The sequence below is a fragment of the Pelophylax lessonae genome (assembly GCF_965119305.1).
Source record: "Pelophylax lessonae genome assembly, chromosome: 5".
Lineage (NCBI taxonomy): Eukaryota > Metazoa > Chordata > Amphibia > Anura > Ranidae > Pelophylax > Pelophylax lessonae.
Window position 1 is genome coordinate 130,872,395 of NC_138772.1, and position 18,221 is coordinate 130,890,615.

General features: G+C 52.2%; 1 protein-coding gene across 1 annotated transcript in view; it reads left to right on the forward strand.

Annotated features, from left to right (window-relative positions):
- LOC309556304 (serine/threonine-protein kinase 31-like) overlaps positions 1–18,221 on the forward strand; it is a 417,430-nt gene that overhangs the window by 50,430 nt on the left and 348,779 nt on the right. The gene's annotated exons all lie outside the window — the stretch shown is intronic.

Genomic DNA, 18,221 nt, shown 5'->3' on the forward strand with positions numbered 1-18,221 from the left:
ATGGTCCCTTCACCCGGATGTCTTTCTGATGTTGTGCGAGAAGTGGGGGTCCCCAGATGTGGACCTGTTCGCGTCTCGTCTGAACAACAAGGTGGAAAGGTTCGTGGCAAGAACGCGCGATCCTCGGGCAGACGCCTCAGACGCGTTGGTGGCGCCCTGGCATCAGTATCGTCTGATGTATGCCTTTCCACCGATTCAGCTGCTGTCCAGGTTCCTTCGGAAGTTGGCCTCGGAACCGAAAACGGGGATTCTGGTGGTACCAGACTGGCCTCGCCGGTCTTGGTACGCAGACCTCGTGATTCTGGCGGTCGGCGCTCCATGGCGTCTGCCTCTTCGAGACGATCTCCTGTCTCAAGGGCTGATATTTCATCCTGCTTTACAGTCGCTGGCTTTGACGGCCTGGCTGTTGAAACCCAGATCCTGAAGGATAGGGGTCTCTCCCCTGAGGTCGTTCACACTTTGATTGAGGCTAGAAAGTCCTTTTCGGGGAAGGTTTACTACCGTACTTGGAAGGCCTATTTTGCCTGGTGTGAGTCCAGGGGGTATTCCCCTCGTTCATACTTGGTATCAAGGGTGTTGGCTTTTCTTCAAACGGGCGTGGACCAGCGTTTGGCGTTGGCCACGATTAAGGGTCAGATTTCTGCTCTGGCCGTTCTCTTTCAGCGCCCTGTGGCGTCTAATTCTTTAGTTGGCACCTTTGTTCAAGGGGTGCGGCATCTGGTCCCTCCTAGGAGGGAGCCTTTGCCTCCATGGGACTTGAACCTTGTTTTGTCCGTGTTGCAACATGCTCCCTTTGAAAATTTCAGGGAGATCTCGTTGTCTATGTTGTCCAAGAAGGTCGCCTTTTTGGTGGCAATCACCTCGGCTCGCAGGGTGTCGGAGCTGGCTGCCTTGTCCTGCAGATCTCCGTATTTAGTGGTTCACTTGGATAAGGTGGTCTTGCGTCCCAACCCGTCTTTCCTTCCAAAAAGGATTTCGGATTTTCACCTCAATGAGGACATTGTCTCGCCTTCGCTTTGCGCAAAGCCTAAACATCCAAAGGAAGTGGCTTTGCATTCCTTGGATGTTGTTCGGGCGATCAGGGTTTACCTGTCATCGACTGAATCCTTTCGCAAGACGGATTCTCTTTGTCCTTCCAGAGGGGCCTCGGTAGGGCATGGCGGCGTCGGCCTCTACCATCGCCAAATGGATCAGGCAGGTCATTGAACAGGCCTATGCTTTTAGGGGGAAAGTTCCTCCCATGCCTGTGAAGGCGCACTCTACAAGATCTCTGAGTACGTCTTGGGCCTGTCATCATCAGGCTTCTGTGGCCCAGGTGTGTAAGGCGGCGACTTGGTCATCCGTTCACACTTTCTCAAAATTCTGCAAGATGGATGTTCAGGCATCGGCAGATGCTTCCTTTGGCCGTAAAGTTCTTAGTGCGGCAGTGCCTTAGGGTCCTTTGTTTGGGTCCTTGGCTGTTGGGGTATTTTTACTCCTAGGTTACTTTTTCCTTCCTGGGTTGTTGCTCCTGTTGAGCAAGTTTTTTTCATGTTGCCCAGTTGGTTTCCTTCCTTTGGTAAGGTTCTTTTCTCTGATGTGGGTATTGCGTTGCCTTAGGCGCGGCTGCTTTTTTTCCCACCCCTCATGTCTACACTGCTTTGGGACGTCCCTATTGTGACGAATATGAAGGGGTGGCAACTGTCGGAGGACGTAAGAGAAAACGGAATTTTTGTAAAATCTTACCTGTAAAATTCCTTTCTCTGAGTCCTCCGACAGTCGTCGCCCCTGCCCCTCTTTTGGGGTTTTGTTTATGTACTCTACTGCTATGCTACTGAAACTGAGGTAGGAATGCAGGAAGCAGGAGGTTATTGACTGAGGGGACCACCCCCTGGGGGGGGAGTAGGCTAAAAGCTTTGATATTAACATATTCTGTTGTCTAGCCACTCCTACGGAGCAGAGGTCAATAACCCTATTGTGACGAATATGAAGGGGCGGCGACTGTCGGAGGACTCAGAGAAAGGAATTTTACAGGTAAGATTTTACAAAAATTCCGTTTTTCCTCTATCCAATTTTGGGGGCGGGGGACAAACATTGAACTGTGTCCCCAAAAATGTGGATCACGTGTCTAGGCTGTAGAAGTCCACTTTTGATGCCAGTAGAGGATTCCTCGGTATTCGATGGGATTCGGCAGATGGGCGCGTGGAAGCACTCGCCCGCCACGTTTCTCTGGTGGAGGTTTCCCAATTAAACCCTGTTTTTTGCCTCGCTGATTGCCTATCAGGCTCTCGTGGCATGATCCAAGGTGCTTCGCCAGCACTCTGGTGGCGGAGTCGACCTTTCCGCCTGCCCTTGCCATGGTGGACTGCACCCAGACTGCAATGTCCTTGTGTGACGCAGCCTTGGACGAGACCCCGTAGGTGGACCGGTTGTCTGCGGTAGGGGTCGCGCTCTGCCGCATTACCTGGTTGGAGAGCTGTTCGGCTGACCACGCGTAAAAAAAGACGGTTATTGAGGTCCCCTATGTGGGGGGTCGTCTTTTTGGGAAAACTCTAGATGAGTTAATTGAGGGGCTCACTGGTAGGTAAGAATACTCTGTTGCCCCAGGTCTCTAAGGGTAACCCCCCCACATGCAGCGGGGGCCCTCCTTAAAGACTCAACGTAATTCCTTTCGTGCCTTGGGACCTCCCAGTGGCCACAAGCAGCCGTGGACGGGTATGCCAAAAGCCGGTCAGTCTGGCTCGGCGGCCCAGTCTACCTCTTCCTGAAGGTACGACCTTACCCGTCGCCGGGGTAGGGGGGAGTCTGCGTTGCTTTCGGGAGCCCTGGTTGTCCGGCATTCAGGACAGGTGGGTTCACGAGCGGATTCGTTCAGGGTACAAAATCGAGTTCGATCTCGCCCCGCAGACAGGTTCTTTCCGTCCAATCTCCAGCTGTTCCCCGATCGTCTCGGGGATCTTATGGGGGCAGTGCACGATATGCTTGCCCAAGGAGTCTTTGTACCCGGTCCTCCACGGGATAAGTTTCGCGGGTTTTACTCCAAGCTGTTCACATAGCCCAGAAAAGAAGGTGCGGTGCGTCCAATTCTCGATTTGAAGTGTCTGAACAGCTTTGTGCGGGTACAGACGTTCAGGATGGACTCCATCCGGTCGGTGGTGGCATCGTTGAGACCCGGGGTCTTCCTGGCTTCTATCGACTTCCAGGATGCGTATCTACACACCCCTATTTTCGAGGGTCATCTGTGATATCTCCGCTTCACGGTGGCTGGGGAGCACTCCCAGTTCGTGGCGTTACCTTTCGGTCTCGCTTTGGTTCCCAGGTTTTTCACCAAGGTATTGGCTCCGGTTCTAGCCTTGCTTCGTTTACGGGGCATTGCGATCCTCGGTTGCCTGAACGACCTTTTGTTAAGGTTGAGCTTGTGTGTGTGACCTTGGCGAGCGCTCTGGCCGTGTCGGTTCAGACACTGCAGGAGTTCAGGCGGACCATCAATTTTCATAAGTCGGCTCTGACTCCCTGATCTCGTCTTCCTTACGGAGGACAAACTCTGGACTCTGCTGGGTGAGATCTGGTCCCTCAGGGACAACGATCTCTCCTCCTTATGGACCTGCATGCGGGTTTTGGGCCTGATGGTTTCGGCCTTCAAAACAGTTCCGTTTGTTCAATTTCACCCCAGGACTCTGCAGGCAGAGATCCTGGACAGGTTGAACAGGACACCTTAGTCCTTGGAGAGGACAATGTTATTGAGTCGCCTGGTGCGGTCGGCTCTTGTGGTGGCTCCAGTCTCTGTCCTTGGCGCAGGGCCAGACCTTTTGGCCTCTGTTGCGGTCGATTCTCACCACGGTTGCCAGCCTGTCGGGCTGGGGCAGAGTTCGGGGCGCACTTTGTGCCCAGGGGACGTGGTCGGCGGGGGAGACTTCGTTGCCGATAAACGTCTTGGAGCTCCGAGCGATCATACTTTCTGTTCCGGTGGTCATCTCTACTTGAGGGGTGTCCAGTCCGGGTACAGACAGACAATGCCACGGCTGCGGTTTATATCATTTACCAAGGGGGCAGCAGGAGTCCCCGGGCTGCTAAGGAAGTGGCCGAGATTCTATCTTGGGCTGAATCGCATGTACGGTGATCTCGGCTGTTCACGTTCTGGGTGTGGACAACTGGCAGGCGGACTATATGAGTCGCCAGACCTTGGACCAAGGGGAATGGTCCCTGCATCCGGAGGTATTTCGCCTCCTGTGCGCCCGGTGGGGGACCCCGGACATGGATCTGTTCGCGTCCTGTCTCAACAGTAAGGTGGATAGCTTCGGGGCCAGAACTTGCGATCCTGTGGTGGACGCCACGGACGCGTTGGTGGTGCTTTGGCATCACTCTCGGCAGATGTAAGTCTTTCCTCCGATTAAACTGTTGTCCAGGTTCCTTCACAGGTTGGCGTCCAAACGGCTGTTAGTCATTCTCGTGGCCCCGGACGGGCCTCGACCTCTGTCTCAAGGACCGATCTTCCATCCTGCTTTACAGTCTCTGGCTTTAAGGCATGGCTGTTAAAAGCCGGGTCTTAAGGGATAGAGGTCTTCCACAGGCGGTCATCTCTACCTTGTTAAGAGGCTCGAAAAGTAACTTCTAGGAAGTTTTATCACCGCACCTGGAAAGCGTATATCGCTTGGTGCGAAGCACATGGTTTTCATCCTCGCTCCTTCTCGGTGGCGAAGGTCTTGGCCTTCCTGCAGAAGGGCGTGGATCATCGTCTGGCGCTGATTATGGTCAAGGGTCCGTTGTCGGCCTTGGCCTTCTTTTTTTTTTCGGCGACCTTTGGCGTCGCATTCCTTGGTCCGCACCTTCATTCAAGGGGTGCGGTGCGGCATGGCATTTGGCTCTTTCGAGGAGAGCTCCCTTGCCTCTCTGGGATCTGGATTTGGTTTTGTCTGTGTTACAACAACCTCCCATCAAGAACATCAGGGAGATTCCTCTCTGTGTTGTCCCAAAAAGTTGCTTTTTTGGTGGCCATCATGTCGGCTCGCAGTGTGTATGAGTTGGCGGCCTTGTCCTGCCGCTCTCCTTCTCTAGTACTTCATAGATATGAGGGGTTCTGCGACCGAACCTGTCTTTTCTTCCCAAGGTTGTTTCTTCGTTCCACCTCAATGAAGCTATCGTGTTGCCTTCGCTGTGTGCACGGCCCAAGCATCCTAAGGGATTTGCCTTGCATTCCCTAGATGTGGCCCGGGCGGTCACGGTTTACCTGTCCCCCACGGAGTCTGTTCGTCGGTCTGATAATTCTCAGGGACCTCAGAAGGGATCGGCCGCCTCTGCGGCAGCCTTTTCTAAGTGCATTAGACAGACGATTGCTCAGGCCTATGCTATTAAGGGTAGGATTTCTCCTTTTCCGGTATAAAGGTCTGTTACACTTGAGCTGTTAGTTCCTGTTGGGCTTTTCGCCATCAGACTTCTGTGGCTTGGTCGTCCGTGCACACTTTCACAAAGTTTTTTTGCAAACTTGATGTTTTTGGCATCTTCGGATGCTTTCTTTGGCCGCACAATTTTGAGTATGGTGGTTGTTTTCAGGGGACATTATTTTTACTGTCCCTCCTTCTTGGGGTGTTTTTTTGTTCTGGGTTTGTTTCCAGTTTTTTCCTGTGGACTCAGGTTGTTACTGGCCTGGCTGTTTGCGTTACCTTCTTATTTGGTTGCGTTGCTTTCCCACCCCTCATTCCTGTACTGCTTTGGGACGTCCCATTAGTGAAGGCTAATACCATTGGGCGGCGACTGTCAAGAGGACGTAAGAGAAAACAGCATTTTTGTAAAAACTTACCGTAAAATTCTTTTCTCTGAGTCCTCTGACAGTCGCCGCCCCCGCCCCTCTGGTTTTTGGATCTGGTGGTTGTTGCCTTCCGGTACTTCTTGCTACAAACTGAGGTAATATCAGATTGGGTTCAGGATAATGGCGGAGGGATGCCCCCCTAGCGGCGTGCCAAGGTATAAACGTTTTTTTGTATTAACCTGATCATCGATTATCTGCCTAGCCTTGCTCCTGCAGAGGGCGCCATTACCCATTAGTGAAGGCTAATACCATCGGGCGGCGACTGTCAGAGGACTCAGAGAAAATAATTTTATGGTAAGTTAGTAAAAAAATTCTATTTACTCACCTGCGCTAGTTTGTCAGAATTTGGAGGACTACAAGCATCAGCAGAACTGGGCCTCGCACTGGTTAATTTAGAACCTTATGGAGTCCCAGTCTGCCATCGAGCTTCGCAGGCTTTTGGTACGCCCAGGCCTCGCAACAACAGTGCCCCTGGAAGCGGGGACGAGCCTGCAAAGTTTCCTATCTTCGCTTGGATGTCTCATCTGCGGAAAGCCCGGGTGTTGCTAGCATCCTTCCTGGCTGACGGCACCCCCACCCAGGTGGGCGGTCTCCCGTGTCTGAGCGGTGCCCATGTTCGCTGGATGGTGAGTACTATTGCCCCTCTGTCCCTTGGAACAGGTGTTGAGGGGGTATTGAGTGGGTCCACTGTGGGGATGGCGGTACATGTACAGTTTGCTGTAATATCCCCCTCATGGCCATGGGATGGCCCCCTGTGTCTTACTTCCCTGCCCCTGCGGGGGCGCTCCTGTGGACCGCCATGCCGGGGGGGGGGGGGTGTGTGGGGGCTTCCTTCTCCCCGGGGGTGCTCTATGCAGATCTCGGTGGGGGGCCAGTGCGGGCGTTTGATGCAGCGTTTGGCGCGGTTTGCCCGGCCGCCATTTTGGGGGAGGGCTGGCTGTTTTGGCCTCAGAGTGAGGGCAGCGGCCATTTTCTATCAAAATTGTTGGCGCCGATCGGATACCATCTAGTATTTGCGGTTGTCCTGTTGTGGGCAGCGGCCATTTTCTAAAAGCTTTTCCTCCATTGACTTTTATATTGGGCTCCATTTTTTTGTGATTCAGGGCTTGATTTTGCCTCTAGGGTCGTGAGGTCACTTCCTCCTTTTACATCAGCCTTCTCAGCAGCGTAGCAAGTATAGGGACAACTGTAGGGGGAGTTTACTGTTTTTCTCTGGCTATATTCACTCTTATATTCACTATATAGCACTCTTTTTCCAGGGTGACTTTAGTTAAGGGAAGGGTCTCCACCTGAGTGCAGTTTGCGATAGGGGTCCACGGGAACTGCCGTTTTAAAGGACCAGTGTCATTATTTTTGCACTTTGATAATATGGAGTCCCAGGATACCAAATTCCCCACAGACCTAGTTGATGATTCACGTACCCTTGATTCCACTTCCTTAGCCTCTTTATCTGCTGCACTTGACTTGTCTGACCGTGTTACAAAAAACGGCCTATGCCCTCTGTCTTCTGACTCAGAGCCTGAATTGGTTGCCACGGACGACGTCCCCCCTGAGGGGTCCCCGTCCTCTCAGTCGGATGCGGAGGAGGAGGATTCATCCTCTGGGATAGCACGTGACCGTGCTGTGGTAGACGCACTTATTAGATCCGTTAAGGAGACTTTAAATCTTGATGATGAGCCCTCCATGGCAGGTAAGCCGGTTTCCTTCGGGACCCGCAAAGCCCAGAAGTTGGGTCAGGTTTTTCCTTGTCCCAAAGAGTTTCAGGAAACTGTAAATGACCAAATGGCGTTGCATTAAGCATACGCTGGTGGTACCTAGAGATTTGCGTACCGTTATCCCTTTGTGGATTCGGTTGATTCTCGCTGGGCTGTGGTTCTTAAAGTGGACCACACTGTTTCTAGACTGAATAAATCCACCTTGATGCCCGTTGAGGACTCCCCTGTGTTTAAGGACCCGGCGGATAGACGGGTGGAAACGCTTTGCTGCCGCATGTATTTGGTGGCGTGTTCCCTGCTGAAGCCTGTGTTCGCCTCAGCGATGGTCTCTTAGGCTATCGCTGAATGGGCCAAGGTGCTTAGGCGCACTGTGGTAGCAGAGTCGGTTTCTGCTGCTGCGCTGGACATGTTGGATCAAATGGCCCAGGCTGTGTTGTACCTGTGTGACCCGGCTTTGGAGGAAGCTCCTTTGGTCGCACGTCTATCTGCGGTCGGGATTGCAATCCGCCGCATTATTTGGCTGAAAAGCTCACCGGCCACCCATGCTTCTAAGAAGACAGTGTCTGACATCCCTTATGCGGCGGATCGTCTTTTTGGTGACACTCTAGATGAGCTGATCAAGGGGCTTACTCGGGGTAAGAGCACTCTCTTGCCTCAAGTCTCGAAGGGTAAATCTCCCTCCTTTAAGCCTACCTGGGGGTCCTTTCGTGCCTTCAGGGCACAGGAAAAGGGTAGGTCCTTCAAGGCCTCCGGCGGTCACAAGAAATCTTGGGGCGGGTAAGCCCAAAACTGGTCAAGCTGGGCAGGCAACTCAGTCCACTTCTTCCTGAAGGGATTCCCTCACCTGTAACAGGGGTGTTGGGACGTCTGTCTTGAGAGACAAGGGTATCCCGTCGGCTGTCATTCCTACCTTGCTAAAAGCTAGGAAAGCTTCTTCTGGGAAGGTTTATCATCGCACCATGTGGGCATATTTTGCCTGGTGTGAGTCACAAGGTCTTCACTCCCTCTCCTTTTCAGTGGCTAGGGTTTTGGCTTTCCTGCAGATCAAGGGCCAGTTGTCAGCGTTTGCCATTCTTTTCCAGCGTTCTTTGGCATCTAATTCTTTGATTTGCACCTTTATTCAGGGGGTGTGTCATCAGGCTCCCCCGAGGAAGGCTCCCTTACCTCCCTGGGACCTGAATCTGGTTCTGTCTGTTTTACAACGACCTCCTTTTGAGAACATCAGAGAGAATCCCTCTGCCTTCGTTGCTTTTCTAGTGGCGATCACATCTGCTCGCAGAATGTCGGAGTTGGCGGCTCTGTCTTGCCGCTCCCCTTATCTGGTTGTTCATAAGGATAAAGTGGTCTTGCGACCAAAATTTTCTTCCTTGATTTCAGCCTTCCACCTCAATGAGGATATTGTGTTTTCTTCGCTTTGTGCGAAGCCCAAGCATCCAAAGGAGTTGGCTTTGCATTCCTTAGACGTGGTCCAGGCGATCAAAGTTTACCTTTCCGCTACGGACTCTTTCCAGAAGTCAGATTGTCTGTCTGTCCTTCCTGAGGGACCTCGGAAGGGTACAGCGGCGTCTGCGGGAACCATTTCCAAATGGATCAGACACTATTGTGCAGGCCTATTCGATTAAGGGTCGGGTTCCTCCCTTCCCTGTCAAGGCACACTCTACTGGAGCTGTTAGTGCGTCTTGGGCTTTTTCGCCACCAGGCGTCGGTGACTCAGGTGTGCAAACCGGTGACCTGGTCGTCTGTACACACCTTTTCTAAGTTTTACAAACTTGATGTGTTCGCATCTTCGGATGCTTCTTTTGGCCGCAAGGTTTTGAGTTCAGCAGTGGTCTAAAGAGACATGCTATTTTTTTTTTTCTGTCTCTTAATCGTGGGTTTTATTTCAATTTTCCTGGGTTGGCTCCTGTTGAGCTTTACTTACCCCGTTGGTTCAGTTCATTTTTTTTTCTCTGACCTGGGTGCTGCGTTGCCTATTTTAAGGTTGCGTCTTCCCACCCCTCACATCTGCATTGCTTTGGGACGTCCCGATAGTGAAGACTGTATGAGTGGGCGGCGACTGTCAGAGACGCAAGAGAAAATATAATTTTTTGTAAAATCTTACCGTAAAATCTCATCGTAAAATTATTTTCTCTGAGTCCTCTGACAGTTGCCGCCCCTGCCCCTCTCTTTGGGGTTGACGATTTTTCATGGACTGCTTGCTACATAACTGGATTAGAGTGTCACTGGTTGGAGAATATTGGCCAGAGGGATTGCCCCCTGTGGGTGTGTCAATGTGTAAAGTTTTTGTTTTAACAAAATTACTGCTTAGCTTGCTCCAGCGGAGTAGGCCAATACCCAATAGTGAAGACTGTATGAGTGGGCGGCGACTGTCAGGACTCAGAGAAAATAATTTTATGGTAAGATTTTACAAAAATGATATTTTTAAGGTAAGTAAAAAATCCCATTTTTTTGGGAACCTTTTTTTGTACTTTATTCTTTATGTAGAGATCCTGGAGTACTACAAGCAACAGCCGGCTGGGTTTCGGACTGGATATTCTAGATCCTTAAGGTCTCTCAGCCTGGCCAGGGAGCGCGAGCAGGTTATATTCCAGCACTAGGCCTCGCCACGGCAGAGCCTCGATGGAGGGGGACGAGCCTCCGAGTGGACCGTCTCGCTGGTACATCACAGCGTACCCCCCGGCTGGCAGTCTGGACATGGGCCCTCGGGTATCCTTTGGTTCCCCTTGCCTCTTGGACATTCCATTCCCCCCCCCCTTCATCTGTACCCCCCCTTCCCATTACAGGTTCTTACCTTTGGGGGGACGTACATATTGCAGCCGCTGAGGCGCTCCTGTAGGGGGGCATTTTTTCTGGTAGGGTCCCCTCTGGGGACCATCCGATGCCTTGGTCAGTACCCCCCTGGGGGTCATGGAGACCGCATGCCGTGCTGTGGGGGCTGCCATTTTGCTGTAGACTTGCCCTGCATTAATGTCAGAATCCCTCATTGTAATGCATGGGCAGACATTTTCTAGATCTTCCCCATAGGAATGCATGGGGCAGCCATTTTCTTGTGGTCAACGGTGCTGGACAGCATAGGCAAGGCATCAGACACTCTAGGCATGACCCAGGGGCTTTCACTTCCTGTGTCAGATCGTTTCTCGCTGCTTTACAGATCTTAACTGCAAGCCTCCTAATCAGTTTCGTAATGTTTTTTGGGGTCTCTTGTGGGTTTCCTCACACACACTGCTAACACTGTGTTAGGCTGGGACTTGCTGTAACGCCAGTGCAGCAGTGCGGTTGCGTTTTTACGACATTTTTTAAAGTGACTTTACCGTTTTTTTTAAATTTGTAAACCTGGAGTCCCAGGAAAAATTTCACCTACAGACCCCATCAGTGCGACTGTGGAACCTTCTGGATCGCAGCCCCTGTCCGCTCTTAGAGCAGTTTTGGAAAACCTAGTGTCAAAAGTGGATTTAGTGTTAAAAAATAACACTAGGCATAAGCGTCTTTTGCCTTCGCCCCTCTCTGTTGTATCTTCAGATTCAGAGGCAGATGTGGCCGCCGCAGACGCACCTCACCCTGGTGGCTCTGTGTCATCACATTCTGATGGCGAAGAGGACCTCTCCTAGTCAGCTGCTGCGTGGGAATTGATGGAAGCACTTAAAGCTTCAGTGTGAGAAATTTTAAAAGTGGTGGATGAGTCTACAGTGTCAGGACCCAGGTGTCTTTTGGCATGCGCAAATCCCTGAAATCCGGCTGTGTTCTCCTGTCCGGAACTTTTTGACAATATTGTCAATGAACAGTGGGGGTGCATTAAGTATGTTAGTGGTGCCCAAGCGTTTTAAACGTCGTTATCCCTTCGTGGATAAGGTTTCCACTCGGTGGCCCATGCCACTAAAGGTGGATCATCCTGTTTCCAGACTGAATAAGTTTACTGTGGTCCTGGTGGAAGAATCTCTTGCCTTTACGGACGTTGATAGACTAATTGAGTCTCTCTTCCGCTATTTACATGCGATAGCGGGCTCCATATTGAAACCAACTTTTTCTTACGTCCTACGACAGTTGCCGCCGCCTCTAAGTCATCACTGTTGGGTATTGACTTCCGCAGGAGTAGCTAGGCATATAGACTTAGTCAAAAAACAAAAGGCATTCGCATATACACACCCATGGGGGCTGTCCCATCTGGTCAATACCCCCCTGCAGTGACCACTCCCAACTCAGTTTTAATCTGCCTAGCGTCAGGAGTAGTCAGGCTTCCCTGTGCTGGGCCTTCAGTCTCAGCCTTCCTAATCTTTTATTTGATTTTCTTTGAAAATGTCAGTTTTTTCTTACTTTACTAGCTGTTTATTTTGTCAGCTTCTAGTTGTTAGTCGTTTCTTCGGATGAAGATGGATCATGTGGTGCTGGGATTCGGACTGACCGCCCTGGTTCTCCAGGGCAGAAGGGTCAGATGGACCCCCAGCCCGCCATTGAGCGTTCAGCTTATGGTTCGCCCTGGCATTCTGAACGACCCATCCCTGCTCGCTGCAGGGATGCAGCCGTGAGGTGGCTACCTCACAGGACACATCTGCGATGCTGCAGTGTCATGTCCCTGGCTCACGGCACTCCCTGTCAGATGAGGACAGCGGTTTTCTGTTCATAGAGGCATCCCACGCCATCTGGTACAGGTAAGTACTTCTGTGTGGGGCCTCTGTCTGGGGTGGCAGTCTGTTTTGCTGCGTGTTCCCCATGTCTGTGCCTGTGTGACTCCCTGATGCGGTCCCTGCGGGGATCGCTTGTGCAAATACTGTATGTTTGGGGGTCCCCTTCCCTGTGTCACTTCGGTGCATTGTTGGGGGTGCAGACCTTGTGTGGCGACCGCAGCAAAGTGAATTTGTGCGGTCCGCCATCTTTGATTTGGGCAGGCATGTTAAGCTTCTCTGTGGGCGATACTGCATGCTGTTTTGGCGCCATTCACCACCATTTTGTGGGAGAAGGACGATCGGTCCAACCGCATGTTCGGCGGCCATTTTGGTGAAGCCTCCAATGCAATCCTATGGGGCAGCCATTTTCCCTAAGTCTGGCAATCTATAAGTTCAGCCTACTTCAGCAGCACTTCCTTTTCCTCTGCAGCAGGACATCGGTGGCAACACTCTGCGGGCTCTGCAGGTTATCGCTCTCAATATTCCTCTGTATTATCGCTTCTGGCTCAGTTTTCTCTTCTCCTTTTGGGGGTCTTTGTCACTGTAGCTGTAGCGGTGGGCTGCGCACTCTGCAGCGATCTTAAAGGGGCAGTACACATTTTCTTGCACTGTTTTTCTGTAACCTTGAGCAATAGATTCTCAGGATAGCAAATTCCCCCCAGCTCTGGTGGGGGCTTCCAGTTTTCCTGTAGCCCCGCTGAGACCTGATTTGGCCGCTGTAGTGGCGACCTTGGTGTCTAATATGGAAATGCTGATGGCTGAACGTGCTGCAAAAAAGAGGGCCAGATTGTCTCTCCCCTCTGATTCAGATGGTGATATGGCTGCTGCTGCGAGCGTGCCCTTTTCAGGGTCCCGCTCATCCTTGGACCCACTGGGGTCTGAGGGGGAGGCTGAGGTGGAGGGGGTTGATACCTCCTCCCCGGGGTCGCCTGAAGAACGGGCGACCATGGATGAGTTAATTGTTTCTGTTAAGGAAACATTACATTTGGAGGATGAGCCCAGTCCTCCGGGCGTTGTGTCCTCGTTTGGGACACACAGGACCCGCAAGGGGTTTGGCGTCTCGATCCAGTCAGGGGTCCTTTCGTGCCTTTCGAAACCAAAGCCCTTCAAGGCCCAGGGCAACCAGAAGAAGCCCTGGGCGGGTAAGCAGAAATCGGGCAATGCCGGCTCGGCGGGTCAGTCCGTCTCTGCCTGAAGGGGCGCCCTCACCCATTTCAGGGGTGGGGGGACGATTGCGCGGTTTCCTCCAACCTTGGCTGCTCCGGATATCGGACAGGTGGGTTCAGGAAATCGTTCGAATTCCTTTCCAGGCCGGCGGACAGATTTTTTCCCTCAAATCTTCACTTGCCTCCGGGGCGTCTGCAGGACCTGCACCAAGCGGTACAGGACCTTCTTGCTCAGGGGGTGATTGTCCCGGTGCCTCATCGGGACAGGTTTCGGGGGTTTTATTCGAATCTGTTCACTGTGCCCAGAAAGGAGGGCAAAGTGCGTCCTGAAAGCGCTGAACTGCTTCGTGCGTGTTCGGAAGTTCCGTATGGAGTCTCTCCGTTCGGTGGTGGCCTCCTTGAGCCCAGGAGAATTCCTGGCCTCGATAGATCTGAAGGATGCGTACCTGCACATCCCCATTTTCGAGGGTTATCAGCGGTACCTTCGGTTTGCTATTGCAGAGGACCACTACCAGTTTGTGGCGTTACCTTTCGGTCTCGCTTCGGCACCCAGGGTTTTTACCAAAGTGCTGGCGTCGGTTCTGGGCCTGCTGAGGACGCAAGGCATTGCGGTCTTGGGTTACCTGGACGATCTGCTTCTGAGAGCATGTGCCAGCCAGGACCTAGTGCGCGATCTGTACACCACGGTACAGACGCTCCGGGAGTTCGGGTTGACCATCAACGTTCAAAAATCGTCTCCATCGGTTCGTCTTCCCTATCTGGGGATGATTCTGGACTCTGCTCAGGCAAAGGTTTTCTTGCCGGAGGACAAGCTCCGGATCTTGCAGGACGAGATCAGGTCCCTCAGGGACAACCCGTCCTCGTCACTCAGGACCTGTATAAGGTCTCTGGGATTGATGGTGTTCGGCCTTCGAGGCGATATCCTTTGCTCAGTTTCGCACGCGGGCTCTCCAGGCAGAGGTCCTGGCCAGGTGGGACAGACTGCCTCAGTCCCTGGATCTGAGTGTCTCCTTGAGTCGTCAGACCAGATTGGCTCTTCTGTGATGGCTCCAGTCCCCGTCGGTGGCGGAAGGCAAGTCCTTCCGTCCGTTGGTGTGGACGGTGATCACCACGGATGCCAGCCTGTCGGGCTGGAGTAGAGTCCTGGGCAACCTGTCGGCCCAGGGCACTTGGTCGGAGGAGTGTTCCCTCCTGATAAAAGTGCTGGAATTGCGAGCGATAAAACTCTGCCTCTTCCAGTGGTCGGACCATCTTCAGGGCCGTCCTGTCCGGGTACAGACTGACAATGCTACCGCGGTGGCTTACATCAACCACCAAGGGGGCACCAGGAGTGCTTGTGCGGCCTGGGAGGTGACCGACATTCTATCCTGGGCCGAGACTCATGTCCCGGCGATCTCAGCAGTTCAAATTCCGGGTGTGGAGAATTGGCAGGCAGACTATCTGAGCCGCCAGACCCTGGACCAGGGGGAATGGTCCCTGCTCCCGGAGGTCTTCCAAATGCTGTGTGCGTGGTGGGGATCCCCGGACGTGGATCTGTTCGCATCTCGACTAAACCGAAAGGTGGAAAGGTTCGTGGCAAGAACACGCGATCCTCTGGCAGTCGCCTCGGATGCGTTGGTGGCCCCTTGGCATCAGTATCGTCTGGTGTATGCCTTTCCTCCGATTCAGTTGCTATCCAGGTTCCTCCGCAGGCTAGCCTCGGAACCGCACCTGGTGATTCTGGTGGCTCCGGACTGGCCACGCCAGTCCTGGTACGCCGACGTTGTTCATCTGGCAGTGGCGCCTCCGTGGCGGCTGCCCATGCAGGAAGATCTCCTGTCTCAGGGTCCGATCTTCCATCCTGCTTTACAGTCGCTGGCTTTAATGGCCTGGCTGCCAGGTCCTGAGGGACAGGGGTCTCTCCTCTGAGGTCATCCCTACCCTTGTCAAGGCTAGGAAGACCTCCTCTGGAAAGATCTATTACCGTACCTGGAAGGCTTACTTCGCCTGGTGCGAGTCCAGGTGGTTCTCCCCTCGCTCGTACTCGGTGTCGAGAGTGTTGGCTTTTCTCCAGGCAGGAGTGGACCAGCGCCTGGCGCTTGCCACGATCAAGGGCCAGGTGTCCGCCCTGGCTATTATTTTCCAACGCCCTGTGGCGTCTCATTCTCTGGTTCGCACTTTCATTCAAGGTGTGCGACATTTGGCTCCTCCCAGGAAGGAGCTCTTACCTCCATTGTACTTGAACTTGGTTCTGTCCGTGTTAACAACGTGCTCCCTTTGAAAACATTCAGGATATCTCGTTGCCTCTGCTGTCTAAGAAGTTTGCCTTTTTGGTGGCGATCACTTCGGCTCGCAGAGTGTCGGAACTGGCAGCGTTATCTTGCTGTTCTCCATACTTTGTGATTCACTGGGAATAAGGTGGTTTTGCGTCCGCAACCCTCCTTTGTTCCTAAGGTGGTCTCTGAGTTACACATTAATGAGGACATTGTTCTGCCTTCGCTTTGTACTAAGCCTAAGCATCCTAAGGAGGTTGCTCTGCACTCCTTGGATGTTGTCAGGGAGCGATCAGGGTTTACCTGTCGTCTACGGAATCCTTTCGTAAAATGGATTCCCTCTTTGTCCTTCCTGAGGGACCTCGGAAGGGCATGGCTGCATCCGCAGCGACTATTGCCAAATGGATCAGACAGACCATTGAACAGGCTTACGCCTTGAAGGAACTGGTTCCACCCTTCCCTGTTAAGGTGCACTCTACCAGATCTGTGAGTGTGTCCTGGGCCTATTGGCATAGGGCCTCGGTGGCCCAGGTGTGCAAGGCTGCGACTTGGTCGTCGGTGCACACTTTTTCCAAATTCTACAAAGTAGATGTTCTGGCATCAGCTGATGCCTCCTTTGGCCGCAAGGTTCTCAGTGTGGCAGTGCCATAATGGACCCTTGAGTTTTTCTCTGGGTCCCTGGCTGTTAGCATTTGCTTTCCTGGGCCGTTGCTCCTGTTGAGCATTGTTTTTTTCTGTTGCCCAGAAGGTTCTCTTACGGTGCACGTAAGATTCCTTTCTCTGATGTGGGTACTGCGTTGCCTTTTCGATGGTTGCGTCTCCCACCCCTCATGTCTATACTGCTTTGGGACATCCCAACAGTGATGACTTAGAGGCGGCGGAGACTGTCGGAGGACGTTAGAGACAACTGAATTTTTGTAAAATCTTACCTGTAAAATTCCTTTCTCGGAGTCCTCCGACAGTCGACGCCCCCGCCCCTCTTTTGGGGTTCTTGTTACCTACTGCTATGCTACCAAACTGAGTTGGGAGTGGTCACTGCAGGTGGGTATTGACCAGATGGGACAGCCCCCATGGGTGTGTATATGCTAATGCCTTTTGTTTTTTGACTAAGTCTATATGCCTAGCTACTCCTGCGGAGCGGAAGTCAATACCCAACAGTGATGACTTAGAGGCGGTGGCGAATGTCGGAGGACTCAGAGAAAGGAATTTTACAGGTAAAGTTTTGCAAAAATTCAGTTTTTGTGACCACCCTGATGTCACAGATGGTCACTGAATGGGTGAAGTTGCTAAAAGGGGTCTTGGAAAAGGAACAGCTCTCCCCGGGGCTGATTGAGCTCTTGGATCAAATGGCTCAAGCCCTTCTGTATATATGCATCGCTGGATGCGGCTCCACTGGCAGCCCGTGTCCGTGGTGGGGATTGCTATTAGACAGATGGTGTGGTTACAACGCTGGTCTGCAGACCAGGCTTCCAAAAAGGCTCTTTCTGACCTTCCCTTTATGGGGGAGAGGTTGTTTGGATCCTCCCTGGATGAGGTGATCAAAGGCCTTAGGGGTGGAAAGAGTACTCCTCTCCCTCAATCCACCAAGGGCAAGGCACCATGTGCTAGAAGGGAGCCTTCTTTTACTGCTCCTAGGCGTCTTTTTCGTTCCTCCGGGTCACAAGAAAAAGGAAAGCCATTCAGGTTTTCTGGAAATTCAAAGAAGACATGGTCAGGCAATCCGAAAACAGGCCAATCCGGATCTGCAGACAAATCCTCATCTGCGTTGAGGGGCGCCCTCACCCGATTCTGGGGTGGGGGGACGTCTTTACTTTTTTTCTGAATCATGGCCTTCCTTGTTTCAGGACAAATGGGTTCACAAACTGATCCAATCAGGGTACAAGAAAAAAAAAAAGGCCAAGGCGGAAATCTGGCCCATGATGGTGCCCATCCCCCAAATCTTGCCCATGATGGGCACCATCATGGGCCAGATTTCCGCCTTGGCTTTTTTTTTTTTTTTTTTTTTTTGAGCTCTAGTTGTTACTAGTTGAGCTCCTGTTTCTACCTGGCTGGGTATGTTTAGCCTTGTTGGGAATTCTACGTATTGCTGTTTTTTTTTCCCACCCCTCATATTGATACTGCCTTGGGACATCCCAATGGTCTGGAAGACCTGAAGTAATGATCTACGCCGTTTAGGTCTTCTGGGGGATCCAAGTAAACAGAGAGCAGGCCAATCCAGATCTGCAGGCAAATCCCCATCTGCATGAAGGGACGCCCTCACCCGTTTTTGAGGTGGGGGGACGTCTTCACTTCCTTCCCGAGCCATGGACCTCCTTGATTTCAGGATAGATTGATCCACGAACTGATCCGAGTTACAAGATCAAATTCAGGTCTCGACCGTCTAACAAATTCTTCCCATCTAATCTACGCCTATCACCAGATCAGTTAAGGGATCTACAAAAGAGGCATTACAAGATCTGCTGTCTTAAGGGGTGATTTTAACCTCTCGGGAATGCTTTCAGGGGTTCTATTGAAACCTGTTCACTGTTCCAGGAAAGAAGGCAAAGTGCGTCCAATCCTTGATCTCAAGGCTCTGAACTGCTTTGTGCAGGTACAGAAGTTTCAAATGGATTCCATTCGCACGGTAGTGGCTACCCTACACC